We start from the raw sequence: 21,686 nt of genomic DNA, 5'->3' as shown, positions 1-21,686 counted from the left end.
TTACTTTCTTTCATTTTATTTCAAGCTCAAGTTCTTATGCTATCTCTTCTCCTAAGGGATTCATAATGCATCAATAATTGATCGAAAAGGTTCTTTTTTTTTTGTCTCTGGTTTGTTCTTCATTCAACTTCATGCAAGTCAATCCAAACTTGATGGAAGCGTTCAAGGGTCTTTGCATTGTTCGGTATTACTTTTTGCTTAGACGTATGTATGTGTAGTGTTTAATGTAAAAACTAAATAATTTTAATTGTTAATAAAAATCTTTGGTGTATGCAAGTATTGATATAATGTTTGATTTTAATTGCCGGTTGTACTTCTATGTGTGCAATGAAATTATGTTAAGCGCACCCTAATAAAATGTATCAGTTGTCATGCCTGAACCCATGCAAAATTTCATGAAGATGAGTGAAAGTTACGTTATCATCTTTGTATTAAGCGACTTTTCTTTTTTTTGTGATACTCATTGTTTAATTGCAACCATTTATTTTTTTGATATATGAATCATATAAGTATATTGTATTATTAAGAAAATAATGATCTCCTGGTAATAAATATATTTAATACTACAAGTGTAACTATTTAATTTTAGATAGTAACAAAAATAAATTAATTTTATTATAATTTCAATAATGATGATTAATTCACTATAAATTATATAATAATATAATTATTACACAACTGGCATTATATTATAACAATAATTTTGTACATGAGAACATTAATACCTCAATGAATTGAAGCCTACTTTCTTTTTTTTTATTACTAGGGGTTGAATATTCAACTCTAATAGATATTTCTTTTACTCTCTCACCCATCTCTTCATCTCTTCATCTCTCTTTATATAACTCTCTCTATAATCAAATATATGCAAGTTTAAGATTGAACATTTATTTTAGTAATTGATATTTAGTACAAGTGCAATGTATTTGTATATTACTAGTGAAATTTAAAGCTCCAAAAATAATGTAAATCAAACAGATTAATAAATATTTAAAAAATCTTCAAATGGACAGTGCAAAAAATATGTACGAGATGCACTATTTTCATGGATTAAACTCCTTTTATATCCATATGTTTTGAGGTTGAATTGACCAATTAGAGAGTTTCTGAATGTCTAAGCAATATTTTCCTAAGTACTTTTTTGAGGTATATTTTCCAAAAAACGAAATCCATTTATTTTGGTTATTCCCTTCCTCTATTTTGCAACCTAAAAAGGAAAGTGCCTACCTTTCTTTATGGGTGCATATTGAGATTTAAAAAAAAAAAAAAAAACCTATTTATTTTGGTTTTCCTCTTCCTATATATTTTGCAATGCAAAGAAAGGTAGCCTAAGGAAATGGCAGCCTTTTCTTTAAGGGTTATTGACCCATTTCAAATGGAGAGAGAGAGAGACGCGTTTCAAATGGAGAGAGAGAAACCATTTAGCTTGGTGCCATCAGCGAAGCATTTGTGGGTCATTTCGGTAATTTTCATCTCTCCCTAAATTCTTTTTTTCATTCCTTAAAAATCCAATCTCTCTTCAAACTGTGGTTCTTTACAAACCGAATCTTTCTCTCTCAAAAGTATCGCTCTATAATTTCAATCTCTTTTTTCCCTCCAAAAGCTCATTCTCACTCGAACAACTTATTTGTTTTTCTCTCTAAAAATCCAATTTTTCTCTTTAAAATCTCAATATTTACTGTCTTTAAAACCCACCCAATCAGGCTTTCTCTAAAACTCAATGAGGGTTTAAAATTTTAAGCAAATTTTAGATTTGGGGGTCATTTGGGTAACCCCATGTTTCTCTAAAAATTCAATGTCTCTCTAAATACTCGCTCTCATTCTTTACAAAACGAATCTTTCTTTCTCTCCAGTAACTATACCTCTCCAAAATCTCAATCTCTTTTTTCCTCTAGAAACTCATTCTCTCTCTCAAAATTCATTCTCCATTTCTTTCTCTATAAAACCCAATTCTCTCTCTAAAATCTCAATCATCTCTAAAACCCATTGTGAATATTTTTCTTAAAAAACCCAATCTGCCCGGATCCAGTGGGCTTCCAGGGCCAGTTGGGCGACCCGGACCTGGTGGGTTACCCCGGACCCCGGTTGGCTACCCGAACCCACTAGGCTACCCGGACACCCTGGGCTAACCGGACCCATTGGGCTGCCCGAGTAGGGCTACCCGGACCCGTAGGGCTACCCGGACCTACTGGGCTACCCGGACCTACTGGACTACCCAGATCCAGCGGGCTACCTGGACCCAAAGGGCTACCCGGCCCAGAGGGCTACCCGGATCCAGTGGGCTACCCGGATCCAGTGGGCTACCCGGACCCAGTAGGCTACCCGGACCCAGTAGGCTACCCGGACCTAGTGACCCAGCAGACCACCCAGACCCAGCCGACCACCCGGTCCCAGTGACCGGACCCAGCAGACCACTCGGACCCAGCAGACCACCCGGATCCAGTGGGCTACCCGGATCCAGTGTTAGAGAGAGAGAAAGAGCAAGCCACCCAGACCGGTGTTAGAGAGAAAGAAAGAACAGACCACCCAGACCTACTGGGCTTCCCGGACCCAGTGTTAGAGAGAGAGAAAGAGCAGACCACTCGGACCCACTGGGCAACCCGGACCCAATGTTAGAGAGAGAGAGCAGACCACACGGACCTAGTGGGCTACCCAGACCTAGTGTTAGAGAGAGAGAGAAAGAGCAGACCACCCGGATCCACTAGGCTACCCGGACCTAGTGTTAGAGAGAGGGAGAAAGAGCAGACCACCCGGACTTAGTGGGCTACCTAGACCTAGTGGGCTCAGAACTGTTGTTGGAGAGAGAGAGAGAGCAGACCTGTTTGTTAGAGAGAGAGAGAGAGCAGACCTATTTGTTAGAGAGAGAGAGCGCACAGAGCTTTGGGTTTAGGTTTTCGTTCTTGTGTGTTAAAAGGGCTGAAGAATGGCTACTGCAAGGAGATGAGGAGGGGAAGGTACTAAGTGGGGAGGAGGGGGGTTTTGGAGAGGAGGCTGTGATGGAGGTGATGAAGGGGCTTGAGGCCGAGATAACCAGAAGTGGCTCTTCTTCCTCTTCCTGTGATGCTTACACCAGTGGAAATCATGAGACGTTCTGCCCGTCCTTCTTTGACTCAAAGACCACAGTCATGGCCAGCATCGACATGGCCGGGCTGGCTTTTCAGATGCCGAGTTCCAGCGAAACCGAGGAGTCAGGCAGCCAGATCCCCGCAGCAATCGAGCCGAGCTGCTCCTCCTCAATTGAAGATGCAGAAGATTCATCGTGGTGGTTGGGGATGAAAAGCTTAGGGAATTTCTCTTTGATGACTGATTTGCCTCAAAAGAGAAATAAGGAACTTCCTTTCTGCATCCCTTTTTTCTCTTCCTTTTTTTTCTAAGCCCATTGTCCTTTCATTACCTGTACATGTTACGTGTACCTGTTTTTCACACTTTCGGTTGGAGATGGCCTTGTCCAGTTCCACTCTATATCTTTTGCCAATGTTTCTCTCTCTAAAGCTGCAAATGGGTTTTTTCCCTCTAAAGCTGAAATTGTGTTTCTTCCCTCTAAAGCTGAAATTGTGTTTCCCCTTTGAGGAGGTGTTTCTCTCTCTAACATGGTAAAAGGGCTTTAAATGTGGGTCTTTCTCCTGAGAAAGGTTTCTCTACTAGTAAAGAAAAACACAATGTCGCTGCAGATGGGAGAGAAAAAGCGGTGGAGGGTTTTAAGGGGGAGAGAGAAAAGGCCGAGGGTTTGTTTTTGGGGCGGGGGGTGGCGAGAGAAAGCGGAGGGTTTTTAGGGAATAAGACTGAAGGTGGTTCCAAAGGTCAAAAGTAATTCGATATTAAAATTCACGACAGGTTGTCCCAGTCGATGCTTGCAATTTTCGGATTTTTAAAATGGATTGTCCAAAAAATTTAGATACACTCTAACCGTTTACTTACTCTCTATCCAACATTTTTTTTTTTGCTTGTATTTAAATTTTAATGAGATAAAATTGCTTTTTTTTTTCTTTCATCCCCTTTTATCTTTTCTTCTCTCTCTACATGTCCTCTCTCTTTCTCTATCTCTGTCTCTCTACTCTCTCTCACTCTTTTTCTCTCCATTTTTTTTATACAATCCAGAATGAAATGAATTTCTTTTTGCGGTTTGACTAGCAAACAAAATTTCGGTGCGACAAAATTCACGAACCTGCGATGAGGTAGGCCAAAGCGTCCCTTTGCTATGTAAAATCCCTCTCACTCGTTGGTATACCTATCCACACCCATCCACAGGCGTGGGTGCACGGCACACGTGCAGGACACAACGCCTCGCACCCCGCGGTTTTTTGAGAGGGGCGATGCCAGGCCGGGTAAATGAGGTCCCAGCTGCGACTCGATCGAGGCCCAACCATGGTCTAACCACGGTGTGCTATCTGTTGCCTCTATCTTATCTCTACACGTGACTCATAACGCTCAAGTGGATTTCCTTCAAAGATCCTCTCCTTCTATAGTTTCCGGCAGCAGTGAGTCCAAGGAACATTCATCCTTGTCAAATTAGGCCAATACTCAAAATCCGAATTAGGCCAATACTCAAAATCCGATCATCTCATCTGGCAAGGATAGGATATTCTTAGTTACTACCAAAGCTTTTACTAAAAGACCACACTGAAATTTTAGGATGAAATAGCTCGATATTGGATCATGACAAAAAAAAAGAAAGAACTACGCCTAGAATTAACCTTTGCTCAATTAGTCATTCAGTGCATTGAACCAGAAGATATAAAATCATTGTTAAACAAACTTAAGAGAAAATTAACGAACTAACTATCGCACTTTGAATGTGAATAACGAAGAAAAGTAACATAACAAAGTAAAATTATACAAGCTACATAACCAACACGATGAAACTATGGGAAGATAATTTTTCAATGATAAGGAAAATGTTCTTCTGAATTATCATGGTTCTTTTGCTAGAACCACAAAGAAAATTGAGGTGCAGTGGAGTGAGTCATTTTATTGTTGCCTTTGCAGTAGCATGCAATCCTGGTAGTCAAATTAGCAAGAGGTGGACTTGAAACGCTTGGGCTTGAATATGCTTCCTTGCTTAAAGAATGGGATGGGACATTTTTATTGAGAGCCGAAAAGGCCAAGCCTACATATAATGACCTCAAGAAAACAGTCCAAGAACTCATTGCAGTTGTTGCTTCTTTGGTTACTTCCATGGCCATAGAAGCAATAACTTCTCAGATGAAAGATAGACATGAAGATAAAAAACTAGCAGCCAGAAAGGATCGAAGCTGAATTATAATAAGGAAGCCCAGTGCTATTTGGCACATAGTCAAAAGAGTTGGTGTTGTAGGAGCGTATTATCCATTTATACCTTAGATAAATTTTAATTTTAATTTAATTGGGACCCAAATAATTGAGATGATGACGATAAAATTTTATTTAGTGTAATTTTAAGACTTCAAATATTAGGAATGTAATATTTTTAACCCATAGACTATCCTCAATAATTTATGGGTGTGGATTGTATAGAGCCTAGGCTCTAAACAATCAAATTAGAGCCCACCTTCAAATAATGTCGAGAAATGTGGTTTCAATATTGAAAATCTTTGTGATAGCCTTAAAATATATTTTCATCTTTAATTATAAAATTTAAAGCTTAAAAAATAATGTATATCAAGCAGATCTATGAAAACTTGAAAATCATGAAAATTGACAGTCTAAACAATCAAATTTGAGCCTACCTCAAAAATTTCACTAGAAGAGGTTGTTTTAATGAACAAATATCTTCAAATTGATCATCTTGACATCAAGATGTATGGACATGAGAAAAAATTGGATTTTAAGTTTTGGAAATAGTGTATTTTGTAACGTATTTTTGGACTGTCAATTTTCAAGATTTTTAAGTTTTCATAGATATGTCAATCTACACTATTTTTGAAGCTTTAAACTTTATAAATAAATATAAAAAATATATTTTAAGTCTATCACAAATGTTTCCAATATTGAAACCACATTTCTCGACACTATTTGAAGGTAGGCTCTAATTTGATTGTTTAGAGCCTAGGCTCTATACAAACCGCACCTAATAGAAAAATGGAGAGCTAGGGCAGCAGTCCTATCAAAATCGTAATGCCTCACCTCAAAACTCACTAAAAATTGCAGTGTTCCAACATTGAAAACATTCAAATAGATCATCTCAGTTTTGACTATTATGGTTCTGAAAAAAAGAAAAGAAAAGTATTTGAAGTGCTAAAACTAGTGTACATTGTAACACATTATCTAGACTATCAAAAAATAAGTGTTTATGGATCCATCAGATTTGAACCGATTTTGGTGCCTCAAATTTTACAGTTGATATTGAAAAATGTTTTTAGAGCCATCATGAGGATTTACTATGGCCAAAGTGCTTTACAAACAAGGATTTAAGGTGTAGCTTTACTTGTATCAATCATGCCTAGGCCTTATGTAGCTGCAGTAAACGTCTTAGATTGAATTAGGGCCGATCCAAGAGACACAATTGCATATCGTATTTTAATTTTAATTTTTTTTCTATAAGTCTAAATCACTTGAAATTTTAAACTTATATTCTTAAACATAGGCAAATCTAATAAAAATATCAAAATAATAATTTACAAAAATTAAGATATTATGTTTAGGGGTATTTTGATCAATTTAGTTTTTATAAATAAATTTTTAATAGTTTTATTAAGTTCGCCTCGATGAAAAGATAGTAGACACCTCAAATTTCATATAATTTGAATTTATAGAAAATAAATTTAAAATTCAAATATGCTCTATACTCTCGAAAAGTAAGATTTAATAGTAAAATATGATATATAAGAGTATTTTCCCAATTTTAAAATAAAAACAAAAATTTTCCATGGGCCGATGGAATAAATCAGGCATCTTATGAATCAACACTTAGCTATCTTCCTCCATTAGCTTCTCTCTAGCAAATTATCCAAGAACTCTACTTAGCATGTGAATTATTGGCCTATGGCCTATAAGATGATACGTCTCTCTCACAGTTTGTTTCAATCAAGTCTTAGGAATATTGATGCACTCATATTCTCATCTCTTTTGAAAATTCAGAACCTTGACGGAGAAAGCAAAGATGAATGCAAAGAGAACTGTAAACCCAATAGTCATAGCTGCAACCGCCCCCAGGAAGTTGTGATCGAATCCGTAATAGTCATTCACGAATTCGGCAACCGTTTCGTTCTTAAATGAGGCACCTGCATCTTCAAAGGTGGTATGTACATCTCCAAATTGAGAAGCAACCAGGCCATACAGGGTCCATGCAACTGGGCATGCCCACGCATACCATCTCCACCATGCAGGCAAACTCTGTAACCAATAGGACAGATAGGATTAATCAGAGAGAGATAGGCAACTTTTTGTCAAAGTCAGGGTAAATATTGGAGGTTAAAATTTGGAATGACTGGTTTTTTGCAAGGTTCTTTAACTCACTTCGGGCCTCAGACGAGCCTTTGGCCCGACCTGATAGAAGATGAAAAAAGTATGTAAAATACGGACTACTGATAAATTAATCTGAAATATTTTAGAAAAATAAGAAAGTACAAAAATAACTTGACCAAGTCCGAGTCCGAGTTGCTGAACACTAGTTTTTAGTGATTAAGTTTTATAATTACAGTGGAGGGAGGGAGGGGGGTATCATCTTTTGGTCAAACTGGGAGTTTGGATTGGATGGTTTTTATTGATTTAAGTTTTATTATTGCATTTGCAAGGTACACTGGGAGAGGGAGAGAGGAGCTTGAAACAATTATTTCTGAATTTTTTCAATGTTTCAATCTATTAATTGGTTATTTCAATAATCCATTTTCTATAATTTTTTCTTCCTACACTTTTTCATGCCTTTCATAAGTTTTCCACTATTTTTATTTTTAACAATTTTTAAAATTTCTTTTGCAATTTTTAAGCCCTTCAGGGTCAGAAAAGTCCATTCCAACTCATGCCCATGTTACTCGGCTTGGGCAGGGACTCATCCTGAGCAGAGAAGAGTAATTTTACTTAGGTTCGTAGAGATACAAAGCAGCAAGAAGAGAGAAACATACCGCTCTAGGAATGAAGAATCCGGAGAAGAGGTTCCACGTTCCATTGAAGGCTCCGAACACAACGGACGCAATGTTATTATCGGGAGTCATGGCAATAGTCATCATGCCGAAGTATGTGAAGTACATAAAGAACATGTACGAGAAGAACTTGGCAGTTGTCCATTCAAATGCTATCATTGCATACACTATCACCCCATAGAGTAGTGCTTGAACCAATATATATGGAATCTCTATAATAATCTGCATTTAAATTAACATATTGTGGAAAAGTAAGTGTATTGCACCATAAGTTACTCGTAACAGTGTTTCAAAACTCAGCAGAGTCAACTTGGACTCGGCCTCAGCAAGGTGCTGATGTAAGTAAGTGTATTGCACCATAAGTTACTCATAACAGTATTTTAATACTCAGCAGAGTCAACTTGGACTCCCCCAAATACATCGGCCTTGGCAAGGTGCTGATGTGAGTTTGCATGCAGAAGATTGGGATTTTATAGAAATTACGTAGTTTCTATAAAAATTAATATTACCATATCATTAATAGCTTGTAAACATGTATTTATATATAATTTGTATTATTTAACATGAATTATGAATTTGTATTATTATAAGTTCTATTTTCCTAATTTTTCCCTTTTTTGAATTTTTCTGAATTCTTTCAAGCTATCAAATTCTTCCATATTCCATCTTTTATGAAGTTTTCTTTCATCTTTTATGTACTTTTAGCAAATTTTCAATTTGGTTGCAATTTTGCTCTTTTTTGGTCTTGTATACTACTCTGCGAGTCTACTTGGACTAGCCAGAGTACTCAGCTTGGGCAGGGGAGGAGTTCCGAGAGTGAGCGGAGTTTCTAAATCTTGACTTGCAATGTTGCATTATCTTGTAGGCTCTAGCTGCATATAGAGTGCTTCAGTGTCGTAAAATGAGTAAATTTTAGCGTATGTTCTTTATATAAGATAAAGCTGAGAAAATAAGCTTTGCTTGCCTACTGTGCCTTAGATGGAACTGAATTGAGCTTAATGAAGACTCAGATTTATCTTTTTGAATGGAAGTTCTCTGTATTTCCTAGAATTCTTATCCTTTAAGAAACTTACTTTTGCATTGTGACTAGATTTGCTAACCTGTGCAATGGCATATGGTAGAGCTGAATACATTCCGGCTGCCCTTTCTCGATAGAATACAAGTCTTTCCACTGAAACTACTGGCTGAACCGAATAGGCATTGTTACTTCCAATGAATAGAACAGAAGCATACATGGAACCCATTGCATTGAAGAGATCCTGTGGGTTAGCCCTGCAAAATACATTCTACGAACCATCAATTATGGTTGTAATGATTTGAAAGTCCAGTTAGTCTTCTCTCTCTCTCTCTCAACACGACAGTCCATCTTTTAGAGGAATTTTCACACCTTTTGAGCCAAGATCCCAAAGCATGGTCCCAATCAATAAGGTGATGAAGAAGGTGAAGATGAATTTCATGGCCGTATAAGAGGGGTTGCGCCAGTAGGACCAGTGCTGTTTCCATAAGCAAGCCAAGCACTGCGTGAGGAATGACTGAGAATACTGAGTAGGGAAATAGAGGTCTTCCGAGCCTGGGGGTGGTGAACTCAGTGCTTCAATCATTTCCTTGTTTTTCCTGTAACAATATTGAATTTCAAGTTGGAAAGTAGATTAAATGAACCAGATACAGAGCATTAAATACAATTAAACCCAGAAAAAGAAAACCCACTTATTGAAAAGAAGAAGAGAATAAGTACAATGGAATAAAATATAAATAAAATCACAATCATTGAGTTGATGGGGTAAGTTATTACCTATAAAAATCAGAGTTCTTGTATACTTCAGCAAAACTAACCCCTAAAATATCTTCTTGTGCCTCAGATGTGGCCTCAAGCATCCAAGTTGCAGGATTGTAGCCTTCTTTTATCTTGATGACTCAATTGATTCCCTTCACCAGATATGGCTGAAGTCAGGCAATTGTAATTGCAATTGTGTACGTATATGCATACATATGGAGGCTTGTATTGTGTGTGTATGTGGATGTTACATTAATCCATGAAAATTACTATTTTATTTGACCTCACCTCAAAGTATTCAATGAGATGGAAAGAATGGGATCTGAGGGGGCCGGCATAAATTGCTTCACCACCAGTCTTCATGAGGAAAAGCTGGAATCCAATCAATCAATGGCAGGATTATTTCATCATATGAAATGATAAATAAAATAAATAAATCCCTTCAAAATTTTTTATCAGTGTAGAACCCTCTTAAATTTAGTTGGTTCTGACCTCATCAAATGCATCAAATATATCAATGCTAGGCTGGTGGATAGTACACACTACAGTTCTTCCAGTATCAACAGTGTTCCTAACTGTTCTCATCACAATAGCAGCAGCCCTGGCATCAAGACCAGAGGTTGGCTCATCCATGAAAATAATGGAGGGATTGGCCACAAGCTCCACAGCAATGGTAAGCCTCTTTCTTTGCTCAGTCGAGAGACCGTTCACTCCACGCAACCCCACTAGAGCATTCCTTACCGACTTTAGTTCTATGAGCTTCATGACGTCCTCAACAAACGTCTACAAAAACCAGCTTATATCAGTTGGACAAAATATATATATCTATCTTTAATATACAAAATGCGAGTTCTCGAGCATTTTGTGTTGTATATGTCAGATTTTGAAGAGAGTGGTCTGGGTAAAGGAGAATTATAGAATGTATAATGTGGTGGTGGAGTGGTGGAGAGAGAGAGAGAGAGAGAGAGAGAGAGAGAGAGCATTCATGATGAAGCATAGACTTTGGCCTTCCTACCTTTCTTGTTTCAGGGTTGACATTAGACGAAAGTCGAAGCCATGCAGAGTAAAGTAACGACTCGTAGACTGTCACTTGAGGAGAATGAAATCATTCTGCTCACAGTATCCAGATACCCGAGCAAAGGTTGCTTGCTTCTTAGGATAACCAGAGATACTGATAGTTCCATCAATATGGCCATGTGTTTTCATTCCGGCTAAAAAATCCATCAAAGTTGTCTTACCAGCTCCAGTAACACCCATCAAAGCAGTTAGAACTCCTGGCCTGAATGCCCCACTCACGCCCTTCAGGAGTTCTAGCCGATCTTCTTTCCCGCCTGAGCTTTCATTTCCTGCAAAAGAAGAAGAAAGTGTCACCATTACAGAAAATGCATAAAGCCCACATTGAGATATTTCACCACTGTTTTGAATCACTTTAGTTCTTGGTAAATATAGTCATTTTATTGTAATATAACAGAGAGACAGAGAGCACATTTTACCTCTGGCATATCTATTGAGTATCTGATATCATGAAAGCAGAGTGAGAGAGGAGGAAATGGAAGAACCATGCCTTTCGTCCACTCTTGACTAGAAGCCATGGCATCTGACCCATCTGATATTGAATCAGATGAGATGCTATTCCTCATGATTTCACCATACTTCCCTGCAACTCAATAGAGTTCTCATGAGCTGAAATCCATAAGCAAACTCAATAATTTTAGAAAATTGTTAAACAATGCACCTTCGATACAACCAAAACCAATAGATGCCTTTCCTCTCAAAGAGGGAACAGACGATAGTTCGACCATGAAATTTTCACCAGTCCTATTCATATGCTTCTGTTTCAATTCTTTCGGATATGTTTACATGGGATTTACCAAATGCTGCATATGATAAGACATGGATTCTCAGATGAGGTCCTTAGGAAAATATATCACACTTAGTGGATTGAGAAATGTTTATTACACTCATGTTTGAGATATGTGAGAGCCAAGATGGAGAGGCCATTGAAGAGGATGATGTATCCCACCAGTGCACCTACTCCTATCCAGTACCAGTAACCTACGGGAAAGATTCCACGAGACTTCAACAGTTGCACTCCAAGAGTTTCCGTCAACCCATTTGTCACCTGCACAAGATTTTCAAACATGGAATTTCAATAGGATATGGAAGCACTGCACATACCAATGGAATATTTTAAAGATAATCTCACTTTCTTCCAAAGATCTCCAAGGAATTCATTAACTGCTATTGCATTCTCCGCGTACATTATCGGTGAGATCCAATAGCCCCATATCCACCACTTTTTCACTTTCTCTGTTAATCAAAGCAAAGAGATAGCTTCTCTTATTGACCACCCGTTTTGTGAACGAAGTAACAGGAAGTAAAGTTTGCAGAATTATTTTAATTGTAGTAAATTACCTCGTGAGAGAATGAGACCACTAAGAACCATGACAACAAGGATAGAAAAACTCCCAAATGTGTTCGCTATAATCATGTCCCGACCCACAAAGGCCATGAATTGAAAAAGTCCAGATGCCATCTGATTTACTAGAAAGAGTAGCAGGTACTGCCGAAACATCCTGCAAATTAAGTATGAAAATGTCACCTTTAGTTTGTATAATTTTCTATATTCAGCTCTCTAGCTTAGCCGAAAATACGATCCATCTTTCTGATTTCCAATTTCTTAAGTCTGTCTAGGCACAAGAAATTCATAATCCAGACACTCATCACCTTCTGCTATTAACGTTTGATGAAATTGATACACAACTAATTTCTCCGATATCTTCTCTAGCCATTTAGAACCATCTATATTGTAAACCTTTATTTATGGTTAATATGGAGGCTGAGGCCCTATCCTCAGTTACCTAAAAAGAATAGAAAGGCTCGTAATAGCTTATTTTCAGACCAAAGACCCAAATCATTAGTATTACTAAACATCTTCAATGGAATTAGGATTCTTGGTAATAACTGGTGAAATTTCATATTTTCCCATTTAAAATTTCTCTAGTAGCTGTTTAGTGTAAATGAGACCAAAGTTACTACGGATGACTTTCTTACCTTCCACCATTTAGGTCGAAGCCCACAATATAGTAAGTTATGACAAACCATATACCAGATTTCAAGAATGACATGGGGATCTTGGTGATCCATGTTGACATTGCATAGGCCCAAGCAGGGAAGAAAAGCATATCTCTTTGTTTATATAAGACAGGTAGCTTTGAAATGGTCATTGGTAGCTCAGCAAACTCATTGAACAAGAGTGTAAAAAGACTATAAAACAAGGCTCCTAGATAGAGCCCTCCATCTTGAACTGTATTTCGGTGCATTTTAGTGCGCACAAACACTGACATCATGATGAAAGCCATAATTGCAAGCTGCCAAAAATAATGCAAATATACTTTTAAAATATGAACTACTAGTTGTTTAGTGATCATTATTGGGAGGGAAATGTCACATGACACCTTCAAATTTTTGGTTTCAAGATGAAAATCTTTGAAAAATATGTAGAGAAAATAAAGATAAAGTGGAAGCAACTAGTATTAGGAAAAATGAAAGACAAAAGAAATGCTAGCTTTTAGTACACCTTTTTAAAGTTATAGACAGCATTGTGTTAAGCTCATGCGCTTTAAAAACTTAATTTTTACATTTAAGGATATGCCACTTGCAGATTCCTATTTCTCAATGATTTCCCTCGATTGAGATAATTGGCTGAATCCCTTTCATAGTAGTTCATCAATATCTTCTTATAAAGAAAGTCAATTTCAATTCTTAAAGAGACATACCAATAATTATGGTCTTACATTTATAGTTCTACTTTAACAAAATTTTCCCTTTTATGCAGAAAAGAGACATACCAATAATTCTGGTCTTACATATGGATGATTCCTCAATATCTTGTTCATTTGCAACAAGATAGTTTTTTTGTGCATTAGTAAGGAAAAAAACATGAGAAAGGGAAAATTGCATGGCAAAGTTTGAAAAACCTCAAGATACTTGGGAAATTTTACTTTTGTTTTTTGATATTCTTGGGAGATGTTTTAAAAATTATATTTAAACAGTGGTGAATCTTCATTATATTTTTCATTGGATTTTCAGGCGGCGGACCGAAAAAATTGCCTAAAAGACCGGGGGAGATTGTCCAATAACTGTTAAAGTTACTTACTTGCACATTGAAGATATGATAAAATGAGTTCCTCTTCATCAATAAGAGTTCCCTCAAGAAGCACACTTTCAAAAGCTCCATCTCATATACACCATATCGGGAAGTTGTAAGGGCCACAGGGTGACTCTTACTCTTGTCAAATGGGATGGCTAATTCATCACATATTTTTATTCCAACATGAAACGATTGGGCAGCTTCGGCAAATTCCTTGACTGGAACAAATCTATAAGGCTCATCTTTGTGAAACCAATGCTGCCCTTGATCTTTCATCGATGTAACCTGGAAATTCATAAGCATATCCTCTTAGACTTTGTCATATAATGAAGTGAGGCTTGCAGGAGAATGAAGGTTACCATGTGCTTCTACGGAAAAGGTTCAAACATGAACAAACCAGATAATCACAGAGCCTCTCAAGTTTTAGTTATTTAAACTAGAAGCTTAAAAGCATAATCCTTTGGATCTTGATATTTCATGCACAAAGGGTGTGCTTAAGCTTCTCAAAATCTTCTAAATACACATTTGCTTGAAATAGGACAATTTGAAAATGCTCTATGTGATTTTTGGAATAATATGCGTGCTAAAGCTTCTCGTAATCTCTCTGAATGAAAATTCTAAGAGCCCAATTGCTCATAGTATGACATCTGAAGTTTTAAATTCAATTTTGATTAATTATGCATCATTAAGCTTCTAAAAATCATTTTGGATCAAAATTATGAAAAACCTTTTGCTTCAAGCTGATTATCTGAATTTGAGATTCAGATTTACAGAATTAAGGAGTACAACTAGGGGTACTCACTTCTTGCAAGAAGTCAGCAACTCCTTTCCTCTCAGGGCATCTAAATCCCATTGATTCAAAGAATTCTAATACATATTCGCGAGGATCCTGATACACAATCTGACCATCTGAGAGAAAAATTATGTCATCGAAAAGATTGTAGGTCTCAGGAGCTGGCTGCAACAGTGATATTGCAGTTGTTGTCTTGAATATATGTACTGCTTGCCTGATGGAATTCACTATATGATAAGCAGTGGATCTGTCTAGCCCAGTTGATATCTCATCCATAAAGAAAGCCATTGAAGGCCCAACAAGCATCTCCACTGTCAAAAATTTGAGTTTCAGCCATAAACATGCCGATAAATTCCTTCTAGAAAAAGAAGTGTTATGAGTCTAATAATATGTGAAAAAGTTTTCAATCATTATCTTATTTAGTCTTAATAGAATTATATAGCCCATCTAGCAAACATAATAGTAATATTAAGAGAAAATCTTTAGAGATTTTCCTGTGAAACTTCGACAACCAGGGGCTTATCTTGTAAAATTTTAGGCATCTTATGCAAGTTAGAGTCTGCCAAGTTTAAGTGTTTGGAGTAAGAAATACCATGATGCAGTATTTGGCTTAAATCTGAATAGTTTTATTGAATCTGTTTACTCAGAGGATTTTGAAAATTGAAATCATATTTAGAAATTCTCCATATTATATCTGTTACCTGTTGTGACACGTTTCTTCTGTCCCCCGCCCCCCCCGATATTCCTCTCACCATCCTATTTCCTACCTTGGTGTCAGCACACACATCCAGGCCTAATATTTGTCTATCGGATAGAGAGAGTGAGAGAGAAAGAGAGAGAGAGAGAAGGGGGGGAGCGGGGGGGGCAAAATAATAAGAATGGAGAGAAAAAGAGGGTTCACTCACTCCCTTATCTGAGTAGGCTTCATAAAAATTGCTTGAAAGGATGTGAGGTTTTCGAAAGTGATCTACCTTCAACATGTAATCTGTAACTATGCCAGCATTTTGACCTTCAAGTGCTGCAGCCTATAAAATGGAAACAACGATTTCAAATTCCAGTGGAAAATTATTTTCCTGTATAATCACCATTCATCAAGATTCAAGGAGATTTTTTACTCTAACAATGCAGTTCAAAAATATGGAGGTCATTGTAGTTTCAACTGAAGAGGTGTTGAGTGCATGATGAGAGAGAGAGAGAGAGAGAGAGAGAGAGAGAGAGAGAGAGAGAGGGAGATTATCTAATGCATTTACTTCATCATCAAAAGAAGCACATGAACAAAAAAATAAACCAAGTCTGACTTAGAATCCAAAAATCTTCACCATCCCTAAGCCTCAAAATCACAAAATTAAAAGATAGACAAAGAAGACCCAAATATTAAAAAGTAAAGATGGATATATCTCTAATCAGTTTACCTTCATGAAGATATCGATATCAGGATCCGGTTTTATGTTTGTGTTCCTCTCTCTTCTTGATACTCAGCTAACATGTCTGCACCGTTGTGAAATAGAACTCGATTTAGCCAAATCTCTCTCAAATTTTCATCACTGTTTCTCTCCAGCAAACAAACCTCTAAATTTATCGGCACTTCAAGCCCAATTTCGTGTTTACTCACCATAACGGGTCGCAACACGCTGGCATCTTTCAGAGAAAGCTAGAGTTTCTCTCACTGTCATCTCCCCTAGGTGGAGATCATATTGACTGATATAAGCTACAGTCCTTTCAGGAACAAACTCATTCATCTGATGACCATTATAAGTTATCCTACCGGAGACCTGAAATTTTGTGAATAATTCACATAAATTTACAAGAATTAAACCAAATCAGCATTCATTGTTACTTGTGAATTTACCTTAAGGCCTGATTCAAGTTTTCCTGCCAAGGCTAACAATAGAGTTGTCTTCGCTGAACTCGGAGGGCATAAAAGAAGTGTCATCCTGCAAGGATTTCAAAGAAACAATTTTTCAGGAAGTGAATGGAGAGGAGAGAGAGAGAGAGAGAGAGAGAGAGAGAGAGAGAGAGAGAGAGAGAGAGAGAGAAGTATAGTGCATCATCCTGCAAGGATTTCACAGAAACAAATGATTCACAAAAATAATAGAGAGAGAGAGGGCATTCATTTGGTGCAAATTTAAACAATAAGAATTGCTTCCAAATGATTCATGGGGTGAGAGAGCAAATTTAAATAATAAGAATTACTTCCAAATGATTCAGAGAAGAGAAGAGAAGAGAGAAGAGAGAGAGAGATCATACATGTATCAGATGAACAGAGAGAGAGAGACATCTTCTTACCTCCCAGGTTTGATTATACCACTGATATCAAGAAGTATAGAGAGTGGCCTCCTTCTATTTCGAAGAATGTGTAACCAGTTCAGAAATCCCTGAATGCATAAACAGAGTAAACAGATCAGTACCATTCAACCTGAACTCCTCGTATCACAGATAATTACCCTCATAAATCATCTCAAATGCTTGACCTCAATCAAGTTGAGATTAAAATTGAGGATTGTAGGAAGGCCTCTTCCTCCCACGAAAACTTTGGCATCAACATTCAAATGCTCGAACCGAACTTCAATAGTTGGAATATCAATTCCCACTCTGCAAATAAGAATTCTAAGAAGAAAACTCGACTTTGAGAAGAAATAGAGAGAGAACAAGAAAACCCAACGTGGATTTCTTCTCAAAGTTGAAGGTTGAGAGAGAGAGAGAGAGAGAGAGAGAGAATGTTGTTGGTTTTATTGGTTTATATAGTTCATCAGCTTTTGAATGTGTGTGTGTGTGAGAGAGAGTGAGAGGTAGATGGTCTTACTGGTCTATACGGTTCTTGAGCTTTAGAAGGAACTGCTCACTGTGGTCCTGTGGAATTTTAACCAGCCTCTCTATCAATCTCTTCTTTTCATGAAACCCGAGACTCTCAATCTCCACTTCTCTTCTCTCACCTTTTGAGCTGCTGAGAATCCCTTTCCGAATCCTATCATTTGTCGGCAATCTTTCGAGCGCAGCCCATCTCGCTAGCTCTACGTCGTCTTCTTCTCCATGAGAAGACCTCGAGAACATGCCATCGCCTGTGTTCCTCAGAATCGAGGAGCCATTTCTCCTCAAGCTGCCTACCCTGACCACATCATCGTTCCCCATTGAAACCACCAAACAAAACCACAGCAATCTCTCTCCTCCTCTCTCTCTCTCTCACTGAAAATCTCTACACCCCAAAAAGGAAAATAGAGCGAAGAATGAGATTTCTTGTGCTCACAGATGCTCCGTTCTCAACAAAAACGCACTAAAAAAACTTCACTCTCTTCAAGTTGGAGGCCCTCAAAACTGAACCCCAAGACCACTCAATCCTGTTTCTCTCTCTAAATGAAAAAAAAACAGTCTCTCTCTTTCTCTCCTCCTTTCTCTCACTGTCTCAAGTCCAAAAAGGAAAACAGAGCAAAGAATGAGATTTCTTGGGTTCACAGAAGCTGCAATCCTTTCAACAACGAACACTTAAAAACTTCAGTCTCTTCACCTTGTAGACCTTCAATGCCGAGTCCCCAAACCACCCAATTCCAGTTTCTCTCTGTAAATTAAGACGAAAACAGAGTGGCTCTATAAGGAAAATAAACTAGAGGAAGTTGAGAAGGTGTTCAATTGGGCCTCTGCTTTAATGTTTTTTTGTGCGGCATTTAAATTTGAAATTCTAGATGTCCTAGGGGCCGTTATGTCAACTGCAAACCGCTTAAGTATTACTTACCGAAAAAAAAAAGCGTCAGAATTATTACACACTAAAAAGGTCGTATATACTAAATATATTTTCCGTTGTGCCTTGGTCGGGGACCCACCATGCTAACCTAGGCATGGCCCGTGAGCTTTAACATAAGCCTGGAACTTGACTTCAAAATGGGTCAAGCCCGAAAGCCCAGGGGTAAGATAAGGGGCCATAGTTGTTGGATTGCGTCGCCTAGCATCAGCATCGTCTATGGGCAAATGACGGTGTAAATTGCACAAGAGAGGTTCTGGATTCAGCAAGGGGATCGCCCCAGATACCTGCTTATTCCGTTCCAGATGAGCAACACCCGACACAGATCAACCATTTTTAAAACATTATTCTTTAAGGTTTTTTTTTTCTTTTAAATTTTGACAATTTAACAAATGGGTGCAGTTGGCATACGGATGCATGCGTAGGTGTAGAGGGTAAGGTGCACCTTCAAATTTTGTCGTGGTATATAATTTTGATGTAAAATGTTATTAGGATTATCTCAAAATCTATTTTTATATCTAATTATAAAATTTTAAATTTCAAAAATGGTTAAAATCAAGTAGATCAATAAACATACGAAAATCTTGAAAATAGATGGTATATAAGATGTTGTAAAATGCACTATTTCTGAGACTTAAAATCTTTTTATTTTTCATAGTTATATATCTCGATGTCAAATGATCAATCAAAGGGTTTTTCGATATTAAAACTACCTTTTCCGATGGATTTTGAGGGGCATCCGTAGTTCAACATTATAAGGTAGCATCCTTATATAAACTTCTTCCTTAACAAATTAGGGATCAAAGTCAATCAAGACTCCCAATATTCATAATTTGAAAATACGCTTCCAATAAAGTTCATAATATGCTTCCAAAGTTCATAATATTGTCTGGAAAAAAAAAAAAAAGGTTTCTACAAAACTTTGGGCCACCAACCTTCCAAGAAACTAGGGTTGGGAACAAGTCCAGCCTGGCCCTAGCCCGACCATATTTCCCTAAGGACGAGCCTGAGCCGAACCAAATCGAGCCTATCTTGGTCTAGCCAAGGCCCTTGGCCCTATTTTTTGGCGTTGGGCCCACCGTCCTACTGTGAACCCTATAAGAAACTAAGGTTTTATTGGTCTTTACTCTTCTATTAAGCCAAACATAGCAAAATGATCTTTACAAAGACTAAGGGAAGTTTTAAAATTTGAAGAATACAAGAATTTCCCCTATTTTTATCTCTCTAGAAGATTAGAATCATAAATTTTGCATATGGGGTGAACTCTAGGGAATATTTAGTTGTTGTATTTAAAGATAGAGAAAAAGGAGGAAACTAAGTATCTGCCAGCTCTTAGATAAGTGAAAATAGTTATAGAAGCCCAAACTTTTTTTTCTCTCTCTCCCTACTGCCTTTTCTTTCTCTAGCTTTCCAAAAATTTATGAATTGATTTCATATCGAAAGTAAAGAGAGAATCAAAAGATTTTAAATAAATTTGAGGACCAAAAGAAATAAAGCATAAGCAGAGTTGCTAACGCGCCCTGGCCGGTAGGCTGGCTTTCGGGCACCCATATAGGGGTCGGACCATGTCACATGTTAAGGCTTGCGGTCTGGGCCCAAGCATAGCCTAGAAGGTCAATAATATTTTTGGGTAAGGCTCAGACTAGCACTAGCCCTACCCTGTCCCAATCCAAAAATTGTTTAATTATATGTTTACATATTTAAAAATTTCAAATATTTATATAAGGCCCAATCTGGCTCGATGTTTTTCAGCTGGTTTGGGCATGGGCCTCGCTATCACTAATTCGGCCCGTGTCTTACCTAGTAATGCTTATGACTGGCTTGGCAATGCATGATCCTGGCCTATTAAACCTTTGCATGCAAATTAAACCTTTGATCCTGGCCTAAATATAAACCTTTGCATGCATATATTTAAGAAGCTGTGATAGCCTAGCCCAAGATCAACATGAAAAGTGTACGAAAAATTTGAGATGTATCATCTTGAACCTAGCTATTACCTTCAAGGAAAAAATAATTAAATTGGGCTTTTATGAGCATGAAGATAACATCATGGAATTGAACAAAGATACATATTTTTAAAAAGTTAGATCCATGTCTTAAAAACTAAATAATTCATTATCATCATTATCAGAGTTTTATCCCAACTATTTGGATTTGCTACACGAATATTTTGCTGTCATTCTGCTTTATCAAATGCCATACTGTCAATCAAACCATAATTGTTCATAGGGAACACCTTGGTATGAGCAGATTACATCGATTCATGATTCATAAAAAGTAGCAGTAAAATTTGATGCCGGCTACCCACATAACACAACCTTAACTAGGCTTGGAAATAGAAATGACTGACAAGGGACTAGCCAAGGCGGAGTTATAGTTTTCTTTACAAAAAAAAAAAAAAACTCGAAATTTAATTTCTCTAAACAAAAAGAAAAAGTCATTTCGTGTTTTTTATGCAAATACCCACATTCGATATCTAAAATATCAACTAAAGCAATTCTTTGGCTTGAGGGAGTAATTGTCCAATATGCTCCCTTTCAAAGATAGTATATGCGCTTCATATTATATGCTGCCACTATGTAAAACTCCATCGTGTTCCCTATTTAGGGATGAGAGGTCACAACCTAGCCACCAATATCACGAAGGCCAAAGTTTCATACTTGATTGTGGTTGGAAAGAAAATAGCATCCTAAGATTCAATGGTGACCTTCTGAATTTTGGACGTTTGTTGAGAGACTCAAATTATGTTTTTTTATTTTTTTTCACAAGAGTACGGAATTTTTATTGCATAAACCTGCTTACATCCAAATTACATATCAAAACCAGAAATAAAAGTAATCTCTGCGAGATAAACACCATTTTTTGCCAAAGTGTCAGCTCTATCATTAGCTTCCTGATAAACATGTTGAAACACAACTGCACGGTTTCGACATATATCCCAAACTTCATTCCAACAATCTCTCAAATTCCATAGTGGCCTTCCAATCAAGTTGCACCAATTAATTACATTTAACGAATCCCCTTCCACCACCCAACTTAAATAAGCACATTTGTCTCTCAAAATTTTCACACCTCATAATAGAGCTATGAGGTGAGCAGTCTTGGACCGAAAGAGCTATTTCCTTCGTTGAATGAAAGAGGAGAGGGGTCCACATAGCTCATTCCAAATCGAAGTC

General features: G+C 37.4%; 1 non-coding gene across 1 annotated transcript; it reads right to left on the bottom strand.

Moving 5' to 3' along the window:
- Window positions 1–6,874: 6,874 nt before the first annotated feature.
- On the bottom strand, window positions 6,875–18,393 carry LOC18448896 (pleiotropic drug resistance protein 1). The gene is made up of 23 exons (XR_016058341.1): window positions 17,581–18,393; window positions 17,249–17,369; window positions 17,064–17,152; window positions 16,627–16,711; window positions 16,390–16,549; window positions 16,190–16,265; window positions 15,479–15,802; window positions 14,787–15,088; window positions 13,991–14,269; window positions 12,886–13,202; window positions 12,247–12,407; window positions 12,038–12,141; window positions 11,791–11,953; window positions 11,585–11,708; window positions 11,325–11,488; window positions 10,847–11,177; window positions 10,324–10,614; window positions 10,120–10,203; window positions 9,850–9,983; window positions 9,443–9,671; window positions 9,158–9,343; window positions 8,040–8,279; window positions 6,875–7,311 (listed from the first exon to the last, which is right to left on the bottom strand). It is a non-coding gene; the product is annotated as a pleiotropic drug resistance protein 1 (transcript).
- Between the last annotated feature and the right edge of the window lie 3,293 nt (window positions 18,394–21,686).

This window comes from Amborella trichopoda, chromosome 1, assembly GCF_054954075.1.
Source record: "Amborella trichopoda isolate Santa Cruz 75 chromosome 1, AtrichopodaSantaCruz75HAP2 v2.0, whole genome shotgun sequence".
Lineage (NCBI taxonomy): Eukaryota > Viridiplantae > Streptophyta > Magnoliopsida > Amborellales > Amborellaceae > Amborella > Amborella trichopoda.
The sequence above is the reverse complement of the archived record's forward strand: the minus strand, read 5'-3'. Positions and strand labels throughout refer to the sequence as shown.